The sequence below is a fragment of the Topomyia yanbarensis genome, chromosome 3 (assembly GCF_030247195.1).
Source record: "Topomyia yanbarensis strain Yona2022 chromosome 3, ASM3024719v1, whole genome shotgun sequence".
In the NCBI taxonomy this organism is placed as follows: domain Eukaryota; kingdom Metazoa; phylum Arthropoda; class Insecta; order Diptera; family Culicidae; genus Topomyia; species Topomyia yanbarensis.
This window is the reverse complement of record NC_080672.1, coordinates 30,278,905-30,302,048: the sequence shown is the minus strand read 5'-3', so window position 1 is coordinate 30,302,048 and position 23,144 is coordinate 30,278,905. Positions and strand designations below refer to the sequence as shown.

The 23,144-nt window shown below is 38.8% G+C and overlaps 1 protein-coding gene across 3 annotated transcripts in view; it reads right to left on the bottom strand.

Annotated features, from left to right (window-relative positions):
- Window positions 1-17,659, bottom strand: part of LOC131686697 (uncharacterized) — a 1,014,555-nt gene extending 996,896 nt beyond the window's left edge. For all 3 annotated transcript variants that reach the window (XM_058970603.1, XM_058970601.1, XM_058970604.1), the window contains exon 1: window positions 16,215-17,659. The gene's annotated coding sequence lies outside the window, so the exon portion shown is untranslated. The remainder of the gene's footprint in view (window positions 1-16,214) is intronic.
- Between the last annotated feature and the right edge of the window lie 5,485 nt (window positions 17,660-23,144).

Sequence of the window (23,144 nt, the reverse complement as noted above, 5' to 3'; positions counted from 1 at the left end):
CCCTACCAATAATTTAAATTAATAAAGGTAGAAGAGTCTGCCATAGCGCGAATATTTTTCTTGAAAAGAACGAAACTACAGCTTTTATACACCACTAGAACTTTTAGGATTAACGTTAAAATTCCTGTTACATTTGCATTCAGGAGCCCTACGCCCTCAACAATGATCGCATCTAGTACCTCCAAACAAACAACCAGTAGTACCAGCAAATAAGCTAACATCGAGGAAAATAGATAAACTATAAAGACAAAATATTCAAATATTCTCACGGTCTGGGTCATTTGACAGAATGTCGCAAATAGAGATGGGTAGGTTTGTGCTGCTGACGCAGGTTCTGTTGTTCCCAGCAGTCGACCAAGAGATGCTCGACCGTTGTTCTGAAGTTACATATTCCACAGACTGGTGGGTTAGTGCGAAAGATGGTGTGGGTGTGCGTGATCTTTGTGTGGCCCACCCAGTCGAGAAAGGACTTTCTGTTCGATTCTGCTATGTCGATCTATCCTTTTAGCAATCGATAGTTTTATCTTCCAGAAGTGGCATTGTAGATTACTTCAGTAATTGGAGACGTGATCGGAGACCTTTCCTTACAGGCTTTGACGATGTTGGCACGGCTTCCTCATTGCCGCTGATTTCGCAGTATCCGGGGACTTAACAGATCATAGTGAGTTGGTTGCTGTTTAGCTCGATGGCCTGGACGTAAAAGTATCCAGATTCCAGATTGGAGTACAGAGATTACCGAAAGCTGAAAAGACATAGCAAACGGTTGGTAGGCGTTGCGCGAGACCAGCTTCTATAGCACTGACGCTCACATCTACACCTCTAGTTTTGACTGGTCAGTGTAAATTACTTACTGAGGCAACGCAGGAAGACCACGGGTTCTGAATCAACTAGACAAGCCCAATCGCAGGGAGCCGGCCACCAGCGAATCCAGTGTAAAGCTTCTTGACCATTTCTAACAGAAGGCATTCGTCGCCTGATGTCCTTTCCAAAATGCTCATAGAGCGTCTCATAGCGGCCACCGCTACCGCCCACCGAAAGGGAAGAATGCCTGTCTCAATGCAAGCAGCGTTGGCAGGGGTGCAAGGTAGCAGGTTGAAGACCAGTCGGACCGCTCCATGATACAGTGTTGCTAATAATGTCAACCAAACCCTCCTAATGGTAGCTAAGTTAACATACAAAACACATACATGTACTGGCTGATTTGCCGGAAAATGGGGAAAATCGGAGAAGGTCGGAAAAAGGAGAAGAGTAGAGAGGAAATTGGCTTAGGATAGGTAGCTACTTAGTCATTCGATTCATTGGGCTCATTTACCGCGAAGGCAACCCAGCGATAAGACCTGAACATTTAAGAAAAGAGTTGAGTGCAAAATTATAATCCCGGTGTTGAAAAACCTTTCAATTAAGGTCAACACGGAAAAAGGATAGCTAGCTAAAATTATAAAAGGAATCAGGTGCGTCAAAAAAAACACCACTAGATAGGACTCAGTAGCAAAACTTCACCGCCGTGTAGTAGTATAACCTTAAGCCATCCGCCAATTTCCCTCTAACCAGGACCCATTCGGTTTCTTTCGTGAAACCTCCAACGAACCCGCACTTTACGGGCAGGAAAATAGTACCCGGCCAAACGAAGGGACGGTACGGAACAAGAATCACCCGCAACGGTCACGTGGACCGAGTTAAACGCAAACCTCGTGTGAGAACAGAAGTGGAAAATCATCCAACAAGCCCTCAGCCTAGTGAACGCTCCATCTTTCCGCTGCCTTGTTAACTTGGGAACGTTGGCGATCGTCCGATCTAGCAGCAAAAAGCAGCAGCGCATATTCATTCGCCCAGCATCGGCGAACGTTCCACTCATCGGGAAAATCAACCCATCCGCCCCAAAAAGTCGAACGCCGAAGACATCCTCCGTTCACCACGCATCCGACGATCGGAAAATTTCTACCCGCATCAGATCAAGTCAACACCGGCCGGCCGCAACACAGACATACACGATTTGTAGGTAATAAAAATTAAGCTAAATTTGATCGAGTCGCGATCTTGCGTAACTGATTGGTGTCCCTATAGCCGACCTTGAGAGTTCCGTCTCTCACGCTCGAGCTCGCCTGTGCAAAAGAGGCCGTTGAGAGCCCACCCCAGACGGTCCCCGTAGCTTGACCAGGGACTGGGGGCATTGTCGTAGTCCGTCTGACTAAGAGGTAACAACGTATTGCAGCTACCAACAGGGCATTTTACGGTCTACGTAATCAGCTTAGGTACCGCAACCTGCAAACGTGAACAAAATTCGCCTTATGGCCACCAAGCGTAGACGTTGAGGGAGGCAGATAGAGGAGCATTCGGAGTCTTCGACCGTAAAGTGCTGCGGACAATACTCGGCGGAATATGCGAAAATTGAGTGTGGTGCAGAAGTGTGAATCATGAGTTGTACCAAATACACAAAACTGCGGATATTGTTAAACAGATAAAATACGGGTGATTGAGTGGTAAGCGTGACCGCCACTCATTCCAATTTGCCTGGGTTCAATTCCAGCCGAGGTCGTTGAGATTTTTCTGAGGTGAAAAAATCTGTGATCACGTCTTCCTTCGGCAGGGAAGTAAAGCCATTGGTCCCCGGTCTATAAGTTTGGTGGATCGATATGTAGTCCAGATAGTGAAGTCACCTCTCTGGCGTCGGTAAAGAAGAAGTGATCCAACTTCTATACTCTTACTAACAAAAATATCCTCCTCCTGTGATACTTGTGGAGTGCGCAGTAGTATATACGGCCTCTAGCAAAATCAAGTATCGGACTAACCATTCCTTCCCTTTCCTTCCGCGGTCTACGTTCGGGCCTGGCCGGCGCCGGCATTGATCAATACTTTAGGATTACCAGGAGTTGCACATTGAAAGATGTTTCGATATTCCCAAACATAATTATCTACTTATTCTCTGTGCAACTTCAGCTAGTCCAGATCGATAACGGAGTAGCAGCCAGGGGTGGTCGCACAAGCTCACAAGCTCAAGCCCAACTCAAGCAATGAAAAAGCAAATTTTTGTGTCATTTTTCCTTCTTAACCCATTCATGCCTATGTTGTTTGTGGACAACAACGTTTTTAAACAGCTATAACTTTTGATTGAGGCGAGATTTGCTCACAAAAACAAGTAAGACTCATTAATGTGATTATTGCCTTTAATTTGAGTATTAACAGTTACAAGGATCAGCTCTAGAACTAAAGTTATTGCAATTAGTCTGATTGGATTCCGATGGAGCAGTGCTGCCAGGGACAGTTTACGTTGACGATGGAAAATGATTTTTTCATATATCTTTGTTATGGTGTAATATTGTTGAAAACTGATAAAACTTATCAATTTAGACTGTCGTTGGCTACGTTTTCCACGTAATTAGACCATTGTAATTATTCTAGGCGAATTGTATTGAGCATTAGAAGGTAAACATTGACCAGCTTCTAGCACTGTCATTGAAGCGCCTATCTTTATGAAAATAGGCTTTTCGTGTTTCTTGACCCCACCGTTTTCAAGGAAAAATACTTTTGAAACCCTACATGTACTAGAAAAAAGTTGGGCATGAAAGGGTTAATATAAAACAAGTGTGTCGTCGTTCATTAACCCGAAATCAAATCGATCCCAAATCAGCACGAAATCTACAAAAATAACAAACTAGTAAACTTATGTAGATTAAATTGCATCGATTTAGATAAGCGCAACCATTTCCTAGGCAAGACAAATCTCCTTCGAACCGACTGCTCATTGGTTCAACCACTTTTCTACCAAATACCAATTAATGCTTGTGTAGCACCAACTAGGTACCAGAACAGCACTACCGAACTGGATGGGTTTAAGCAGAATACTTACTCCAAGTGGATGCAGTAGCGCACAGCACGTAATCAAGAATCATGCTGCCAGATGATCGCACAAACTTCATAATTAGATTAAAATATTCATGAATGAACCGAGTGAGTTGTCAGGTCGGGTGGCCCGACGTAGAAGCTCGGCGAAGGGGTAGACAAACAGTAGGTCACGTCACGGTTTACGAACGAAGGGCGAAAATGAACGTCGAGTATGGCTACAAAATGAAAATTGTCTGCTGAAACTGTCTGCCCTGGGTTGAAGTACTGCAACTTTATTCGATGCGGGTGGAGACGAAAGCTTTCCTCGTGGATACACAAACAGTGTGCCAAACCATTTAAGCTTCATTACGAACGTTTAATGAAAATTCATAGTTTATTAAGTCGGATGTCGCAATTTTGGATGCAAATGTTCCTACTCGAAGGGTAGATTATTTAATATTATTTTTGTTCTTAGTACGATGACAACGATTCGAATAACTGTTAACCATTTTACATATTTCCGCCTGCATTTGAAAAGGTCAAGCATTCTACAAAACCATCATGCTCTGCCACTTGCAAACAATAGACACAACATACACACCCTGGAAATCGATCACGATAGAAAAAAGAAAATGCCTATACTCGTACCCAACGGAATGGCCTCGTTCCGATGTCCTCGAGTACGACAAAAATCTTCGACAATTTGGTTCGCCGCCCTTCCCGTCTCCCGCAACCCAGTATAGAGGACAATAATAGAGTTGGTTGGTACGGAGTCAGCCGGTACCGGGAAAAAAATCAACAGACACTCTTCAACATGCCAGTCACGAGCCTGTAGCGCCAACTATTCCGGGCTCGTCTTCAACGATGGTAGTAAATATTTTGTAACTTTTTTTGCTACCTTCCGACGCCACATAGGAGCGAACGGCAGCTGAATAGATTGAGAAATGTGCCAAACCTCACCACACTTGTGTGATGTCGTTTTGTGGCGTTGCTTAGACCATTTTTTAGCCAGCTTAACTGTGGGCCATCGCAAGCGTTGATAACCAAAGGACTTTTTAAAGATGTAAGGAAATGTTATTGCTTTAGTTGAAAAATTACTTTTTAGACTACTTTACTCAAATTCTTAAAATCAATTCTTTCAAATTTTGTTCAAATTCAAGCTTAATTGTGGTCAAATTTGTTGTATTTATAACCAAATCATATTTAGAAAAACTGTAATAAATAATGTGGAACTTTATAGGCTAAATCGTAATTTAATTTTATTGCAAGTTTTGGCAAAGATTAAAAAAAATATGTTCGGTCTATTTCCAACCATCGAAGACACCAGTCGCGATGCTCAGTGCGCTTCTGCTTCTGCCCGAGCCAGCGCAAAGCGAACGGCAAAATAGTTACTTTTGTCCTGTGTGCATTGTCTGGAGAACGAAGGCAACCGTCTAAAATTTTCATACCACTAGTTTACCTGCTAAAAGACATTGCTTTCAATGTGAAAAACCCGTTATAAAATATACACTTTAGCCAACAGTTGCTTTCCATGTTAGTATATTTCGAATGCCTTGCATGACTTTCAACGAATATAACCATGTCGCGCCACTTCCGCCGGTCTTTTTACCAGGCGAAAGTTTGATTTGAATAAAAATTTGCAACCTTTCATTTCAAGTAATCTGGGTCACTTCAAACAAAAATGCCCAGCTCCTGAACGATTTTGGCAACAATTTGCGACAGTCATTGATCTCCATGTGCAGAGTTGTATTTTACAACAACTTTACTACAACCCCGGAAGGGGAAATCCTTTTACAGAAAGCTCGTAAAATGCCACACACAGAAAATCTTTCCATTGTTGTGTGCTGCCACAAACCAGTATCCCCAATCGTCGCACGCCAACCCGAAAAGAACAAGCCTGTACTGTGAAAGAAAACCGAAAAAAGGAACACACCGAACGGGACCCCGAAGCGAGTTGAAGCAAATCCTCGACTTTTTTGCCTCTGTGCCCCAAGCTCAATAAATCGCCTGTTATTCATCCCCAGCAAGGCGTAACGCACATTCCATTAGACGCTGTCGTGTGATCCTTGTTTTTCTTGCCGTCGATTCCGTCTGTTGATGCTGGTGCCTCTCTCGGATGATACGCGTGTTCCATTTTTCCTTTGGCACTAACCGAAACGATTCAGCTCCAACCTTTGGGATATGAGAAAGCAAGTTTCGGCTGTGTTCTGCCTTTAATTCACAACACAAATGAACGCGCGCGCCTAACGACAAACGTGCCCGTGTAGTCAGAAGCTCTTTGGAAAGGAAGCTTATTCATGGCTATTGATTCCAGGATTTTTTTTTGGTAGACGAGGTCAACAAGAAGGTTCGACGAAAGTGAAATGTAGCAAATTTGTGATTACGGATTGTCATCAAAAAGAGTCGACATCGACTCAGGTTCAAATCTTTCGCTAACATTCACATTCGAGTTGTCTCCATGGGCACTGGCTTAGCTTGCAGCCAAGCAACCGACCGACTGACGACGGGGCGGCTCCATATGAATATGCATGCACATTTGCTGCGCTGCTGCTGCCATGGTACACAGCTCAGTGACGGTTATAAATGTGCAAACATCCGCTGGGAGAGATCAATTAATCTTCCACGAATGACTCTGACGTTCCCAGAAGTGCTTCCGTGCTGAATGTAGCTTTTTGCTCATATGGTTGGGGATTTTTTTTTTGTTGCGCATTTCCGTTGGAAGTTGGGGAAAACGGGAAAAAACTGACTGTGTGGGAGTGATCATGGTTCACTTAATGCTTGCGTCACTATGCAACATGTGATCCGAATGCCAATTTTGTGAAACTTGTTTTTATGTCGCTTTCCTAGAGAATTGGAACTGGTCGTTTAAGAGATTTAGGAATTTCAAGTTTTTATTAATCGCCTACATCTGACATTTCAGCAGGGATGATTTAATGTATTAGGTAGACGCGATAACGGAAAAATATGATTATTAGCATATAAACTTAACAACTAATAACAAAAGTATATATAACTCTGCAAACCAAGTTTCGGTGATAGTCTAACACAACTTAAAATTTAAAACTCCACCCTGCCCAGAAAAAAGCTTCCAAAAATTCAAAACCTGGAAACGAAATTAGGAAAATAATTTCAGCAGGTGGTACCCCAACTCAAAATCTTGCAAAGTGGCACGTGAATGAATTTTAAAATATCCCTGAAAAATTCACCAGCCGTTCTGTCAGTCACTAGTACACAAGAAGTCACGTTACAACTTTAGAACTCACCAAGAGAGCTGGCTGTAAGAGCTGGCGAACCCAACATACTGATTGAATGCTTATACCATGCCAGAAAATGTTCATTTTTGCAACATATTTTAAAATTTCACCAATATATAACTGTCAAATATGAAAGCTTATTATCAGTATTACTCATGCTATTATACAGCCTCAATTTGCTATCATTTTCCGTCATGTATGTAATTTTTGCTTATGTTCTCTTTTCGGTATGATGAACGAAAAGCAGAAAAATGAATGACTCCAATTGACTTTCTTTTACACGAAAAAAATTCGTTCATTAATTCATGAACAAAAACTCACGATTCGGGAACTGAACGATTTACGAAAATTGTGACCAATTTCCTGAAATTATAGATAATAAACCTCGTATTCATGAAACTATGTGTGTTTTAAAAAAAAAACTAGTTCACGCTAAAATGTGCACGGCGTTACATTGCAATGTTTGGTTGGGTTACTGTGGTTATTCTTTGGACAAGTTTAGTTTTTGTTTTGATTCTTGTTCATACGTTGGGGATACATTGGTTTGTATAAAAATATCAACTAAACGAACCAATATTTAAACGATGTTCATGATTTCAGGAGCTTGATTGCGAATTTCTTAATTTCTCTTCATGTTACCGTGATATTTTATTCATGAGTTTACTATGGGATTTTTCTTGCAGAGTACCACGATTTATGTTCATGATTTCAGGACCTTAGTTACGATAATCACAATTTATATTCATGTTTTCGTGATGTTTTAGTCACAAGTAGAGTGTTTTGTATTCATGATTTCAGGATAATAGTCACGATTTTTTATATTTTAGGCACGAGTAATGTAATTTATGTTCATGAATTCAGCATCTTAGTCATTATTTTCGTAAATGTTATGCACGTTTTATTCACAAACTCACTTTCGAATTTGACACGTGGAATGTTACTTATTTTTGTGTTTAATTACTATCGAATTTTTTACTCGGAGTACCGCGATCATATGAATTAGATCATAAAAGCGTAACTGATTCGCGATATCTTGTTTTGTGAACTACATCACGAACACGATTTGTGGCTCTATTATATATGTTGCTGTTCAGCGCACTTTTCATTTTATATCCGGACATCATATTTAACCTTAATTAATAAATAACGACGTTCTTATATCTGCTGCTCGCACCTATTACTAGCCGCTAAAAGCTGGACATAACTATATGGCATTCCACGGAAAAAACCAAATTTTGTGAATAGTGAATTGTGAATAGTTCCAAGACTATGTGCAGAGTTGCATGAAATTGAAAATTATTACGGATGTCTTCTGAATATCACAAGCGCTCAAGATAGATCGTGACTCATGTGCTACGAACCATGAACCAGTTCACGAATTCGTGAATAATATTGTTTAATTTTGCGATTTATTTCACGGGCAAGCATGGTCAAGTGTGACTAATATACTAGGAATCACGAATCAGTTTACATTTGTTTATTTGTTTATTTGGAGTAGGGAAAAGCCTCCTGGAGCTGAAATTCTTGCAACCTTTCAATCTCGCTCTCCAGGCGGCATAAAACCTCCTCATCTTTTGTATCAACAGATTACACATTTCCAAATGATACATTTCATTGACTAATACTATACAATTAACATTAACAGAACCTCATTTATATCTAAGGACTAGTACTAGAGCTATGACTATCGAGACAAGGAGTTTAGAAATAATTGTTTTACAGCACGACGTGACAGGTTAAAATCGAAAACATTGGAGCAACGATTAAATAGACGGCACATGCTAATGAATGGCTGATTATAGCCGTAATTAGTTCTGGCTCGAGGGATTCTTAAAAATGAATAAAATCTAAGAATACGACGATGAATGTCAAAATCCACAAGTTGCAGAAGATCAGAACAATCGATTCTTGATTGAAGCAGATCAGCAATGAAAACTGCCTTAGCAACGTCTCGACGAACAGACAGCAAATCGAGGTCGATAAGTTGACAACGGTCTTGGTAACATTTCCATAAATAAAACTTCGCGATTTTGTATACTGTTTCACGAGCACGAATGGTCAGTCGCTAGGAATCATGGATCAGTTCACGTACACATGAATAATATTTTTCGATTACGTGAATTATTTCACGAGCTTGAATAGTAAGCGAGACTATTATACTAGGAATCAGGAACTAGTTCACGAATATATGAAAATTAGTTCATGGTTTTGTGAACTGTTTCATGACCATGAATGGTGAGCTGTGACTAATTCTTCAGAAATCATGAATCAATTCTCGTATACGTATCGTTTTGTGATTTTGTAAACTATTTCACGAGAACGGCTATTAATATGGGACTAATATATCAGGAATCATGAACCAGTTACGATAATTGAAAGGATTGAAAGAGTATTATGATTTTGTGAACAACTACACAACCACGAAAACCAGATAATGCTAAAGATGTAACAGTAATGAGAGATGTCGTTTGGTCACGGGTTTCTTACAATATTTTATTGCGTCTATAGACGATAGACGATAGACGCAATAAAATATTATTGTAAGAAACCCGTGACCAAACGCCATCTCTCATTACTGAAAACAGAGGGGTCGTTCATCTTTCTACCAAGATGTAACTAATCATGAATCAGTTCACTTTGCACAGTCGAACTCTGAAAAATGTTCTAAAAGCTATGAAAAAAAATCATGATTTAAGCTTTGGTTTTATGAATAATGCTCATAAAGTTATGAACTGCTTCACGCACAGAAAATCGATTTGGAAATGGTATGGCGGAAACCATGACTGAAGTTCACAAATCAAAAACTAATATCTCCACTAATCAAAGCGTTATATAGGCGTTTTCGTAACGTAAAAACGTGATTGTCCAGAATCCATTTTATTCACGATTTTATGAACAATTTTTCCCCTATAATAATTTGTGTTGTTCTCATACGAAAATTAATAAGTCTCGGGGTACCGTGCTTCGTTATTCACAGCAAGTGCGCTGCTTTTGCTGCCTAGGCAATATTGCATATGATCGAATGCAATGAACTTTGCCAAAAAAAAAATTTCGAGAGCTGACACATAACTAAAAAGCCTACAGTATTTCAATATCATTTTATTAGCATTATATTTGCACTATACTAGCACCAAATGTATATTAATGATGGTGGGGCTACCTCATACAGTTACCTGGAAGCATCCTACATTATTCGAGAATTGAACCTGTAGGCTTATCATGTCAGAAAGAATCATCGAGGCCTGATCACAACAAATGTCCAAGAGCTTATATTCAACCGGACAAGCTGTCTGTCCTGATCACTATGTTCGCTTTCGAGAGAGTCTCTATCTGCTCAGCCCGCACCTGCGTCGAACTTATGTAATCATCATAAAGACTATAAACCAGATTTTATATAAATTGAATTAGTTATGGAATTTGCGTTTCGATTTCGTCTCATCAGAATCAGATACTAACGTAGTGACAGGCCTCCACTAATGAAAAATATAGCATAGGTTTTATATGTAAAATACATAATATTTTGAACTGTGTCAATGTTACTGCACGATTAAAACGCCGTTGTTCAACAAGGAGTTCTGTGATAATACTAAATAAAAATTTTGGAGTTCTTGCATCAGCCTAGTGTTGTACCTATCACTTCCCCTTTCAGTTCGATCACATAAATATCAAGACAGCATTCCATTCATAAAATTTTGTTTACCCAAATGAGAAAAAAATTGGAAAAGACCATATTTTACACATAAAGGCACAATACATAACATGAAAGCTTGGGATTTAGTGTTTCGGATTCTCCTCTTCAGTAACTGACACCAACTAGGAGCCCGTTAGATAAGTCCAAACTAGCACCAAATTCGCCCCAGTTAGATACCTTAACCAAAAAGCACAGGTATTGGGGCCTTATGCACAAAATTTGGCCCTATTCCAATTTAGTATCTAATTTGAGGAAAAAAATTGCATAGTGCCAGGCGATTGGTCCTCGAACGAAAAACTAGTCAACTTCCTTATCAGCGAACCAGAACTTCTGCGCTTACTACCAAGACGTCACTTGGAACAATCCAATTATGGAGGCGTTCACACAGTACGCGTGACTTTTTAGATTTAGTGACTAACTGGAGCCAATTTGGTGCTGGTTTGAACATATTTAACGGGTTCCAAGTTGATGTCAGTTACTGACGGGGAGAATCCGAAACACTAAAATCCAAACTTTCACTCCAAGCAATGACACGATGCCACAAAATAAAAAAAAAATGAATATACTTTCCAAGCGATCTGTTAAAGGTTGCAGATCTGGTCAAATACAACATAAAACCACATTCGATCAATTTAGCATACCCTCAAAATCTTGATTTATATCCAAAAAACTATTTTTCGGAACTTTTGCAACGAAAAAAAGTTCAGCCCGGTCATTTTTCAACCTATTTTCAATTTTTGAAGTGTCATGGAAAAAAATTAATGACCTTTCAAACGTAATGCAATTATATGTTCTTTTGTTAAAATACTATGCGGTTTTAGGACAACAATATGAAAAAATACATTTTTTTTGTGATTTTTTCATAAAAATTACGAACATCGCTGATTAACCATTAAATCATTTTTTGGCATAGTATACCAAACTTTTGAAAACAATTCTGATTTAACGTTGTCGATGTGAGACTTAAATGATGACTTATCATCGATTATTATTCCTAGATATTTCGATTCACTAACGCGATCAGTAGTCTCACCATTAATACCAACATTACCATTAACTTTTTTACATTTTTAACGACATTCAATTAGCTAGAGATTACTGGGTAGGGAAAGTTGTGAAAATTAAAGCCATAGTACTCAAGTCAGAGCAAGGATGTGAAGTATACAGACTCTCCCTACCCAGTAATCTCTAGCTAATCGAATGTCGTTAAAAATGTAAAAAAGAAAATGTCGAAATAAAAAGGGCAAAAAACCATTAACATTTAACAATATATCCCAAAGTAGTACAATAATTCATTAAATAAATAAATGCACAAAAAATGCATATCGCTGAACGAATTTATTCGTAAATCTGCTACGAATAGGTTCATCCGTAGGCCCGAGCATTTTTGTGCATTGTAAATAGTTGATTTCTTTTATTTCATGAACTAAAAACATGGCACTTGAAAAACGAAAATTTTCGCAATTTTACATGTTTAGTGTACATTGCACGAAATTCATCGTCAAAGACGAAGCAGTCTTTCGTGATTGAAACAAAATGTTTTGTTGTTTTTCTAAATATTTGTATATAGCACGAGTATTTTGTTAGTCACATCATTTCAGTGGGTATATGTCCCTCCGAAGCTACGCTCGATACTGCTCCCCCTCAAATAAATTCCCGCCTGCATTTAACCGGTAGACAACACAGCTCTAGTTCTGATTCTGCCGCTAACCTAACGATCAGTAATTCATACAACGATGACATCACGATCGTTTCTGGGTTCCGACCGTCCGATGATGCCAACTATAATAAAGAAAACTCAACAACTAGGAATATACTACCAGAATGTGAGAAGACTGAGCACGAAGATCGATGAACTGATTGTGGCTACATCTGAGGCAGATTAGGATATTAATATGCTGTCAGAAACATAGCTGAACGACAATATAAACTCGCTAAAGTTACTCGGTTGTATCCAAATGCTCAGTAATTTCTTTCACGCGTAAGAAAAAATCCAATTTTGTGGTATTATCCCAAGTAAGAATTGAAGATTTACCATTCAATAAGCTCCTCTCGAATCTATTCAATTTGTACAAACTCGTTCGTGTGTGCAAAGTTTAACTTACTCCTCAGCAGGCAACGGATGCATGTTGTACTGGCAATTGGCATCAGGAAATTGTGTACTCGTTAACTCGGTACAGACTTGTACCGAAATTGTTTTTCGCAAAGCAAAGTGCTCGATATATTTTGCACACAGCCAGGAAGCGTTAGCATGAAGTACTAACATGAAATCCGAAAAATGTGAACCCTTGATGATGCACGTTCAAAAGTCAAGCAACAAATGATACAAAAACAAATACACGGGACATGTATAAATCAATTTTCGTATTCGATTGAGTCTCTACGGTGCCCCATATTGACGGCTCTGCCTCAAATAGACAGGAATTTTCGTTTTTGTCGATTGGAAAGATTTTCTGAAAAGCATTTTTTTCTTTATTTCTAGAAATCATGCATAACGTGTGTTAAAAAAAAGAGAAATTTTTTAGTCATTTAGTTGAAAAACAAAAAAAATCAACGAATTCAGTATTTTTTATTAAAAACATAATGTTCATTCAAAAAACTTCAATGAATATTGTAGAAGGGGCCGTGGTCAACCGTACGACGCAAATTAGTCGCGATGCTCTCATAAGAGCGCTGGACGACACTGACGTCGATCTTCCGGATCCTGGTGGTTAACTGCTTCGTATCCTTGACATGCCAATTATCTTTGTACACTAGTGCACTGAGGAAGCCGAAAAAATCTTCAATGGGACGGCACTGGGGCAAGTTGGTCGGGTTCCTTTCTTTCGGCACGTACGGTATCTTTTTCTGCTCAAAATACTTCAGTGTCTTCTTGGCGCAATGGCGCGGTAATTCATCGTCATCCACCGGCACTGCGATTTCACGATCGCTATCTGCTCGTCCGTGTACTCGGGGAACCAAGTCTTCTTCCGACAGATAATGTCCTCCATAGGTTTGGTGAATTAAGGTATGGGAGTAGTGATATTTTCGGCCGGCGTCACGCAAACTCGTTCCGTCATTGTTGTCGAACAGCTTTTTCAACGCTTCCTTCTTCTTCGTCGTCACGATCTTCGCCAGATGACCGCTACCCTTCCGCTCCACGCTCAAGGAAGCCAGAATTCAGTAAATTGTGCTCACTGGCACGTTTTCGTCTCGAAAGTGGTCTACCGCCAACTTTTTTCCACAATGACCATTCGTTTCGTAAAACCATACAACACGCTCGCGGAGTGCTTGCTGTTTCGACACCATCTTCGATGGAACTGACAGGACCCGAGCGAAAAGAAACATGACACCCATTTCTGGGAAGTCCAGAGAGCGATTCTCTTGGAGAAAAAAAAACGCTCTTCACTTTAATTACAGAAAGGTATTGAAATCATACTCATTTTTTATTGAACACCCGTTACTTCAAAAGTTAATACAAAATATAAGCGCATTTTTCCGACTGATTAGTGTTAACATAGTTCAATTCCGTTCAGTGCATTGAAAGTTACTAGCATTCAAAAACTCACCGGCTGTTTCTTCTTGAATTTTGAAAAGGGGCCTCGGTGTTGCAAGGTAAGTCGTCGTCACAACAAAATTCTAAAACCAAGTACAACAACATGCTCTCTACTTTACTTTTAAACTAATCTATTGTTTCAATTAATCAATTAACTCACTAGCTGATTGGCATTATTTAGCTGATCCATGTAGCAAAAATGGGTTGGACTATCTAAAAAATATATTCAAAACAATTAGCTCAATAATAGTGAGTATGCACCACAGTGCTATTCATTGCTCATTTTAAAACACGTTTAAATGTGTTGTAAATACATAGGGCAGGACAGATACTCAGACTGGATAAACCGGAAAAGCATAATTATAAGTTTAGTAACGCTTAAGATATGACAAGATTTTTAATCATGAATTTTAATCATAAAAAGAACATCCGCTCAAACTGCTGCTGGGAGAGTAAGTTCTAATTTTAAATTTTGTAGATTTATATTATAGAACAGCCAGAATTATGAATATTGACTCGAAATTATTTTTCTTACCCTAAAGAATTCCAAACGAACGGCAGCGTATACCAGGTATACAGTTCATAACAAAACTATGAAATAATTAAACAAAATACTGTGCTGGGAATGTTAATGCTTCCATTACAATTCCACTTTGGAACTCCCATATAACATACAACGGCAAACACAAATCAGTGCTTTCTCTTGGTCATATAGCATTACTTTTGGGTAGACTACCAAGACTCGTTAAAGATTATTTTACAAATATTTGAAAACAAATCAAAATCAAAACTTCTGTAACATAACTCAGTCTCTTCGCACAGCAAAACCACCCACTAACGCCCGTTTTTCGGTAGACGCAAATCCAGTTGAGTCCGCCCGTGCTTCAGAAATAACTGCAGAAGCATGTTGTCAGATGCCTTAAATTTTATCGATTTTTAATATACTACTTTAACTTTGTAAGTTACCACCAATATTTAAGTTAGGCGTTTCTTAATCGGTTGGTATATAAATGATAAAAATAATTCTATTGATGGCAGAGTTATAAGCGGGCAAACCATACATAGTTTAGTTTCATAAGAGATTTTTTAGAAACATTGATTGCAATAAATAGGCATACACAAATTTACTATAGTTTACCTGATTAATTTTATAAATATAGTAAGCATATTTGTCAATAAATCCAGAACAAAAATCAACGATTTTTGCATTTAATAAATTATTTGAACCATTTTCCTGAAAAAGTTCGATAAAAGTATCTTCTCTAAACAGTCTTGAACGCTGAATTTAACAAAATTAGGCTATAACAACGTCTAAAATAACAAATTTTTAAATTGTTTTTCACCTGAAGTGCCTAAAAGCTGTTCAAAGTTAGTTAGTTAGTTAAATATATCAACATAGAAAAAACAATGGAAAAAATTATACGACAATTTAGATGTGTTAAATCTATTAGTTTCAAAACTTTAACACAATAATTTTACGGTTAGGAAATAAATTAATTCCAAAATGTTGGTTCAATTTCAATATTCCAAATATCGTTGTGCATACTAATGATGTTGATTATTTATTACAAATTAACCAAAAGCATGAAAAATTACCTCAGACTCCATTCACATAGGTTGTTTGGTAGATGCACACTTTTTATTCGATACAAGGAACTTTATTACCTACAAACAACCTCATGAAACAACTTGAAAACGAGTATACTAACTTATACTCTATTTTTTACGAATAGTCCGGAAATAACTTCATTGCCCTAAAACTCATGAAATTATGAATTGAGTAATTTTCCAATCCTAGAAAAAACATTCTCGGCAATATATTATTTGCTAGAAACCATTTCTAGTCTAAAATTCATTCACAACCAGCAGTAAAACATATAAAAGCAACAGTTATGATAAAAAGAATACCAACCTGTAACTGTAGCGCCCTTCTCCTAGATGCCACGTTCCTGCAATATATTACTCAGGTATGTTCCTTCAGCGTGTTCCGGAAGAAATGAAATAAACGGGCACGTACCAATCGTAATTTCACCAGGTTTTCAAGAAATTTTCCACCTACTTCCGCACACACTCACACTCACTCCTCACCAGTGTCCTCACTTGTACCACAGCCAACCACTTTCTTTTTTGGTCGACAACAACGGAACGTTACAAAATTACATCGCACATAAAACACGACCCGGTGACACACTCTTCCACCTTTTTTTGCTACTTCACGTGAACCTTCGTTGTACTTCGCTCCCGGATGTCCCCGTCCTGCACTTTCAGTTTATATCAAACTGAAATTTAATTCGTACGAATTTAAATTTCTATGCTTCAACCAGCCGGCAGAAAAAAAAACCACCAAACCACTTTACTCACAGCACTCTCACTTTATGCTGTTTATTTTTATTTTTTTATTATTTTGCCGCAGTTGATGTTCGTTCAAGAAAACCAGCCACAAGCCACTTCCTTCCGACCTCAGTCACAGCACGAAAGCTTGAACCGGTTGCTGTGTTGGAAGGTTATTTGTTGTCAGATACGTAAACACACAGACACACACTTGGACTGCCGAACTATCCCGTGGAAACACAATTTCGGGAATTAAACCGTGAACGGAATAATTTAATTTTCACCAACCCAAACCGAAACACAATCGTTCCGGCTGGAATTGTATATATGACTTCTATTTCCGGTGAGTTTATCTTGATTTTCTAATTTATTTATATTTTATTGTTTGCTTTTCTCGGTCAACCAGAAAGGAAAACCTTGACACTTCTCTGTTCTCCGGAGGGTTTTCTCGTCCTTCGTTGTACCGTTTCCCACCGATTTGTATCTTCTTTCTCACGCCGGAGAGTATTAATCACGATTTCCCGGACGAGTTAATTTCCCCTGCCCACAGTCTTGCGCTTCCGTTCACGGTGGGAGCGTCGAAATATGTCCAGGTGTAAATATCATCTATCTCAGCCAAGATATCAGAAAAAGTTTCCTAACATCAGGCGCTGAATCGTCTCGATCCAAAGACAAGCACGTGGTGCAAAACCAATCTAGAAGAAGCCACAGTCGGGTCTAGCAACTCACATTTCCGTAGCACTGAACCGGAAATTAATCTATGTCTGTTTATTTGATTTTGCCGCACCCGGAGCGGGAACAAAATTGAATATCGCCTCGGAGTAAAATCAAGTTTGCTCTTTACAGTAAGACAAAACCATTCGTCGTCCTAGTCGTTGTCATGCCCGGCGTCGTCAAACACGGTTGATCCCAAGCCAAAGAAATCGCTTGCAGACTGTCGAACTCCCAAGTGATCTTGGTTCGTGGAAAACACGCGCAATGCAAACAGTCCCGAGTAAAACGTCCCCAGCACGTCCAGACGGAACCGAATCTGCAACAGAACTGTGTGATCTGATCCGCGAGATAGTGCAGATGTACACACCGCTGGAACTAAATTTCGGGACTCTATAGCCGCCGCTATACCTCCTATACCATAGCCGTGCAAGCAAATACACACCGCCCAACCGTACCGACCAGGGGAACTGCTGCAGGCGATCCCCCCACCCGGTTTTCCCGGTTGCGGCGCGTGCAATTTGTGCATCCTCGTTCTCTTTGAATTTGATTTAAAAAAATAAAGGCAAGTTTCTTCCAGAAATTCTCATTCTCTGGGACGCTGTTGGGATTCTCTTGTACTCTCCGTCAGAGAGAACGGTGAATTTGCCTCATTTCAACCACCCACTGGGTAGCAGTGATGTCAGATTTGCATTCGATGCGAACAGATTTTCAATAGAAGGTTTCAGTTCGACGCCAGTTAGGATTGATGCATACCAGAGTTCATGGTGAACTGAATTATATTGAGGGGATTATAAGATTTATTCTGAATTCGAGCCGGTGTGATTTTTAAAATTGCACGCAGTTTTTCAGTACCCGCAGTATTATGTTTCCTTGTAGAGAAAGAATATCTTCCGTACCGTCCGGCAGTGGCTGGGAATCACACTGTTTCTTCTCCTAGTATGCTTCTTTTTTCGTATCATCAGTTATGTCAATTGTTAAGCTGACTTTTAGTTTTTTTACTTATAATAGTTTATTTGAAACGGTTCAATACTTTAGCTTGGCTGAGCCGTTGGTATATTATGGTTTTACAATATGTTAAAATAAAAATTCAACTAAAACTTATTTATTTCCTATAGAATCCTGTGACTTGTTGTTCAGTTAGACGCTTTCGTTGTTACTTTGCTGCATGTGTTGGTTAGCTTTGAGGTACTATGTGCAGCAGAATTTTGTTATTAGCTGTAAACGAGGGGAACTAATATTTTTATTGAACAATCAAAACAGGTTTCTCTTTCTCTATGCCTAATTATTTTAAACAATTCTGGGAGTGAAGTTCTAGTAGGTCTCTCAACTCAAGCACCCACTCCTTTGGCAAAGCAAAACGCTTTTCATCAGATTTTCGGAAAAGTGTTCAATTTCAACAATACATTTTTGTCGGTTCAAGGACAAATCGATCACGGCAAAACAACAACCACCCTTGAACCACAGATTTATAAATCTATTTTGTGCTAATTATTGAGCTCGTTCGAAATTACATGGCGGTGTCAAATTCTTCTGAGAAACAAGTCTGTGCGACGGCGTCTGGGGCGACCCCAAGGCACAATGAATCGTTGTGCTGAAAACTCGACGACAAGAAGAAAAGTGGAAAAGGAAGAGTTTATCGATCACTGCGTAAAATAGCAACGCTGGTGGGACGTCGTGGCAATGTCCCACATCACAGGACGTACCAACAAGAGCGTGATTCAGCGTCGTAGTTTACCGAGAGCGACTCTTTGAGTAGCCATAAGGTTGCGTAAAGACGATGAATGTTTGACTGGCTCGATTAAAGTGTTGCAATTCAAAACTCTTTTGCCAGCCAAGCGATCATGTTTGTTTTTGTGCATTAAAAACCTCATTTGTTACCTGAAAAGCACGGATCAAACGATCACCTGGAAGTGTAGTCGGACAGCAAAGGCTGGCGAATGAGTCCAGCCAGTTCCGGTTGCAAGAGTAGCTGGGTGAAACCTCTCCATCTGTGACACAAAGTAGGCGCACGCGTTTACCCATCTCTGCTCGCAAATTACACGGAAAAATCCGTTTATAAATTTATGAAAATAAGATCACGATTTCGTGAACGGAAGCATTTACGAAAACCGTGACCAAGTTCTTGAAATTATGAATAATAAACCTCGTATTCAAGAAACTATTTGTGTTTCCAAAAAACTAGTTCGCGTCGAACTAGACGTTACATTCGAATGTTTGGACATGATTAGTTTTTGTGTGATCCTTGTTCACAATTTGGAAAAACACAGCCAGAGCCGTAGGCGTTGGCGGAGTCTCAGTTTTGTGCCCCGTTTTGTGTTTACTTTGGCTTTCTTCAAACAATAATTTGTGGAAATGGCTCACCTACTTTCTACTTAATTCATGTTTGACTATCGTTCATTTCATATAAATTCCAGCCACATATCTTCTACAGTATATTTAGGAAATCAGTTGATGCAAGGGGTTTAAAGGTGACGGAGGGAGCATCTATTCAGACGACTGTATATAAGAGTGTCAATGGCATGTATGGAAAACAAGTGACATCAAATATAATAACCGGACGCACCTCAACAAAAAAAGGTTTAGCTCAATCGGACGCGATTAAGAGGTTGCGCAAAACGGCCAAAGCTGCAAAAATTTTCACCCGTGAAAAAACACAAAAGGACCCCTAGAATATTCAAAAATTAAATTCGAATTTTTCATGCTAAATGGCTTAGGATGTAATGAAACGTCGAGATCCACTGGCACCCTGAATTTTGTTTTAAAATAGCCTTTATGAAACTTGGAAAATTCCGGATTTGAATTGATACTGGGGTTGAAAAAGCTGCTTTTTATTTATTTTCTATGCTAAATATTTTAGAACTGCATGAAACAACGGATCTTGCATCTTCTCATAAAAAATTGTTTTGACAAAAGCTGCCTGTCTGGCACTTTTAATTTTCAAACTGAGATTTTCAAATAAAAATCAAAAAACATGTTTTTTTCGCATTAACACCAGATTTCGACACGACATTGATTTCTAAAACATTTGGCATACAAAAAAACATAAAAACTGCATTTTCAAACTCAAGTTTCATCTACTTGTACCACAAAGACATTTTTTCAACATTACACCAGATCTCGACGCTTCATGACTTTATTTTTCGATTGCGCTCAAGTTTTGCATGGGGACTTTTCTCGAAGTATTAATACTTTTGAGGTTTGAAATTTCAGGAAGACCATAAATATTGGCACTCTACCGTACATTAAGTGTATTCCTGAAATGACCCAAATGCTCCTAAAATGGATGTCGAACAAGATTCATCCCCAAAGATGCGATCTTCCATTTAAAATCAAACATATTAAACTGGGTTCGACCGTATCCGGTCTTATTTCGGATCAAAAATAATCCGCGAAGTATTCTAATATTCCGCAAGGCGCAGAAATATTCAGCTGTGCAAGATATCTCAAAAGTTCTTCTAGATAAGCTCAGGCTTATGATATTTTGTCAAAGCAAATAAATGACGTTACTGGCGTTACGGTTACTTTCATGAAAAACTAACGCGTTTACATGCCCGCTCACAAAGTTGAGATCGATGGTGTAGTTACCGGTTTAAACTTGGCATGCGTGGATCTACTGAAGGACGGGATTGTCTATTTCAATGACCCCTTGCTTCAGTGAGCGAAGATTTTGAGTGACAATCGCACCGGCCCCTCAAACTAGTGTCGGGTGACCTTTTGGTGAGATTGCTTTGCGTCTTCTTCGACAAGGATCGTCTGCATGATCGGATGTTTATGACGCGCGTCATGAATGCAGTATTGCACTAATTACAAGCAAATGAGTATTTGTAATAATATTTTTTTCTCTTTCGCAAGGCCTCTAAATATACCAGCAAGAAAAAGCTATGCCACAAATCCGAAGCAAACAGTACCTGGTCAATTAAGAAGAAACAAAGAGTTTGCAACGCTTCCAGGAACATCAAAAACCATGTGACATTTCGTCCAGAGATTTAACTTAGGGCAGGATTGATTAGATCTAGGTTGGGAACCGGCTACTTACGATATTACAGAACTTCTCCCGGCATCGAGGAGACTTCAATTTTCATGGTACGGTATGGGGTTATCTTCTCGATGATAATTGATCTAGCTTACTTATGATCTTTGCTACATCATTAAAAAGGCGCTTGACCACATTTTCGTTTCCCTTGTTCCGATGAAACTGAGGGAAAAAACGAGAGGGAAAAGTTTGCATTATTTTTCGCTATTTTCGTTGAAATTTGATATCTTTGTCTTGTTTGTTGTTTAATTTGGACTAACAGGAGCGTAGCGTAGTCTTCTGACGCCGTTGGTGGAGTCTCAATTGTGCGCCTTTTTGCGGTCTGCGTTAGCTTTCTTTTTCAGTGCGACTTTCAAACAATTTTATGTGTACCTGGCAATGATACTCCTATCCTGACTAATTTCATGACTTAACCTCACTCATTTAAAAAGGGTATCAAGATTTTAGCGCCCCTCTATGGTTGGCACCCTTGGCGGGGGCCAATCTGACCAACCGCAAGCTACGGATCTGTACACAGCCGACAGTTAAACGACGTTCATGATTGCAGGAACTTATTCGCGATTTTTGTGATTTCACTTCAAGTTACCGTGATATTTTATTCATGAGTTTCCTATCGGATTTTTCTGTCAGAATAGCGTGATTCATGGTCATGATTACAGGATCTTAGTCACGATTTTCGTAATTTCTATTTTGTGGTATTTTAAACATGACTAGAGTGATTCATGCACATGATTTCAGGATACTAGTCACGATTTTTGCGTCAGAAATGTGATTTATATTCATTTATATTCATTAGGATTTTCGACAAGATTTTCATAATGTCTGAATCTATTATCTATTCGTTATCGTGATAGTTTAGTCATGAGTAAAGTGATTTATGTTCATGATTTCAGGATCTTAGTCACGGTTTTTGATATTTTTGTCACAACCTTTATGACTTATGTTCTTGATTTTAGGATCTTAGTCACGATTTTTGTAATTTATTTGCACGTTATCATGATATTGACATCAGCAGTTTTATTATGATATTCGTAATATCTCTTTGTCTTATCGCGATCTGTTATTTTTTTGTTGTTATCGGTTTTTGTCGGAGTATCGCGACAATCTAAACAGGAACAGAAATGTGTGACTTGTTCCATGAACTTTATCACGAACTCGTTTTGTGGCTCTATAATGTATTTTTGGTGCTCAGCGTAACTTTCTTTTCTGTTGAGACATCACACTGAACCTTATCAAATGAATAACGATGTTCTAGGTCCTAGTAGTTTTCTTATATCTATTGCTCGTACCTCTTCCTGGTCGTTAGCAGCTGGATATATATCACACTTCATTGAATAGTACATGGAACAAAAATGATTGCACGAATAATACTCTAGATTTTGTGAAATGATTCCCGTGAAAATATCATCACCATGATGCATGAAATTGAAAATGATTTGGGATATTTTCTAAATATCGCAAGCACGCAAGATAGATCCTAGGTCAAATAGTAGGAATCATGAACTAGTTCACGAGCCCATAAATAATATTTTATGATTTTGTGAAATGGTTTACTATTTTACAGTTCACGAATACATGAAAAGTATTTTATGATTTTGCGAACTATTTCACGAGCACGAATGGTAAGTCGTGACTTTCAGTTCATGAATACATGAATAATATTCTATAATTTTGTGAACTATTTCACGAACACGAATGGTAAATCGTAGCTATTATACTAGGAATCTTGAACCAATTCACGAATACATGAATAATATTGTATGA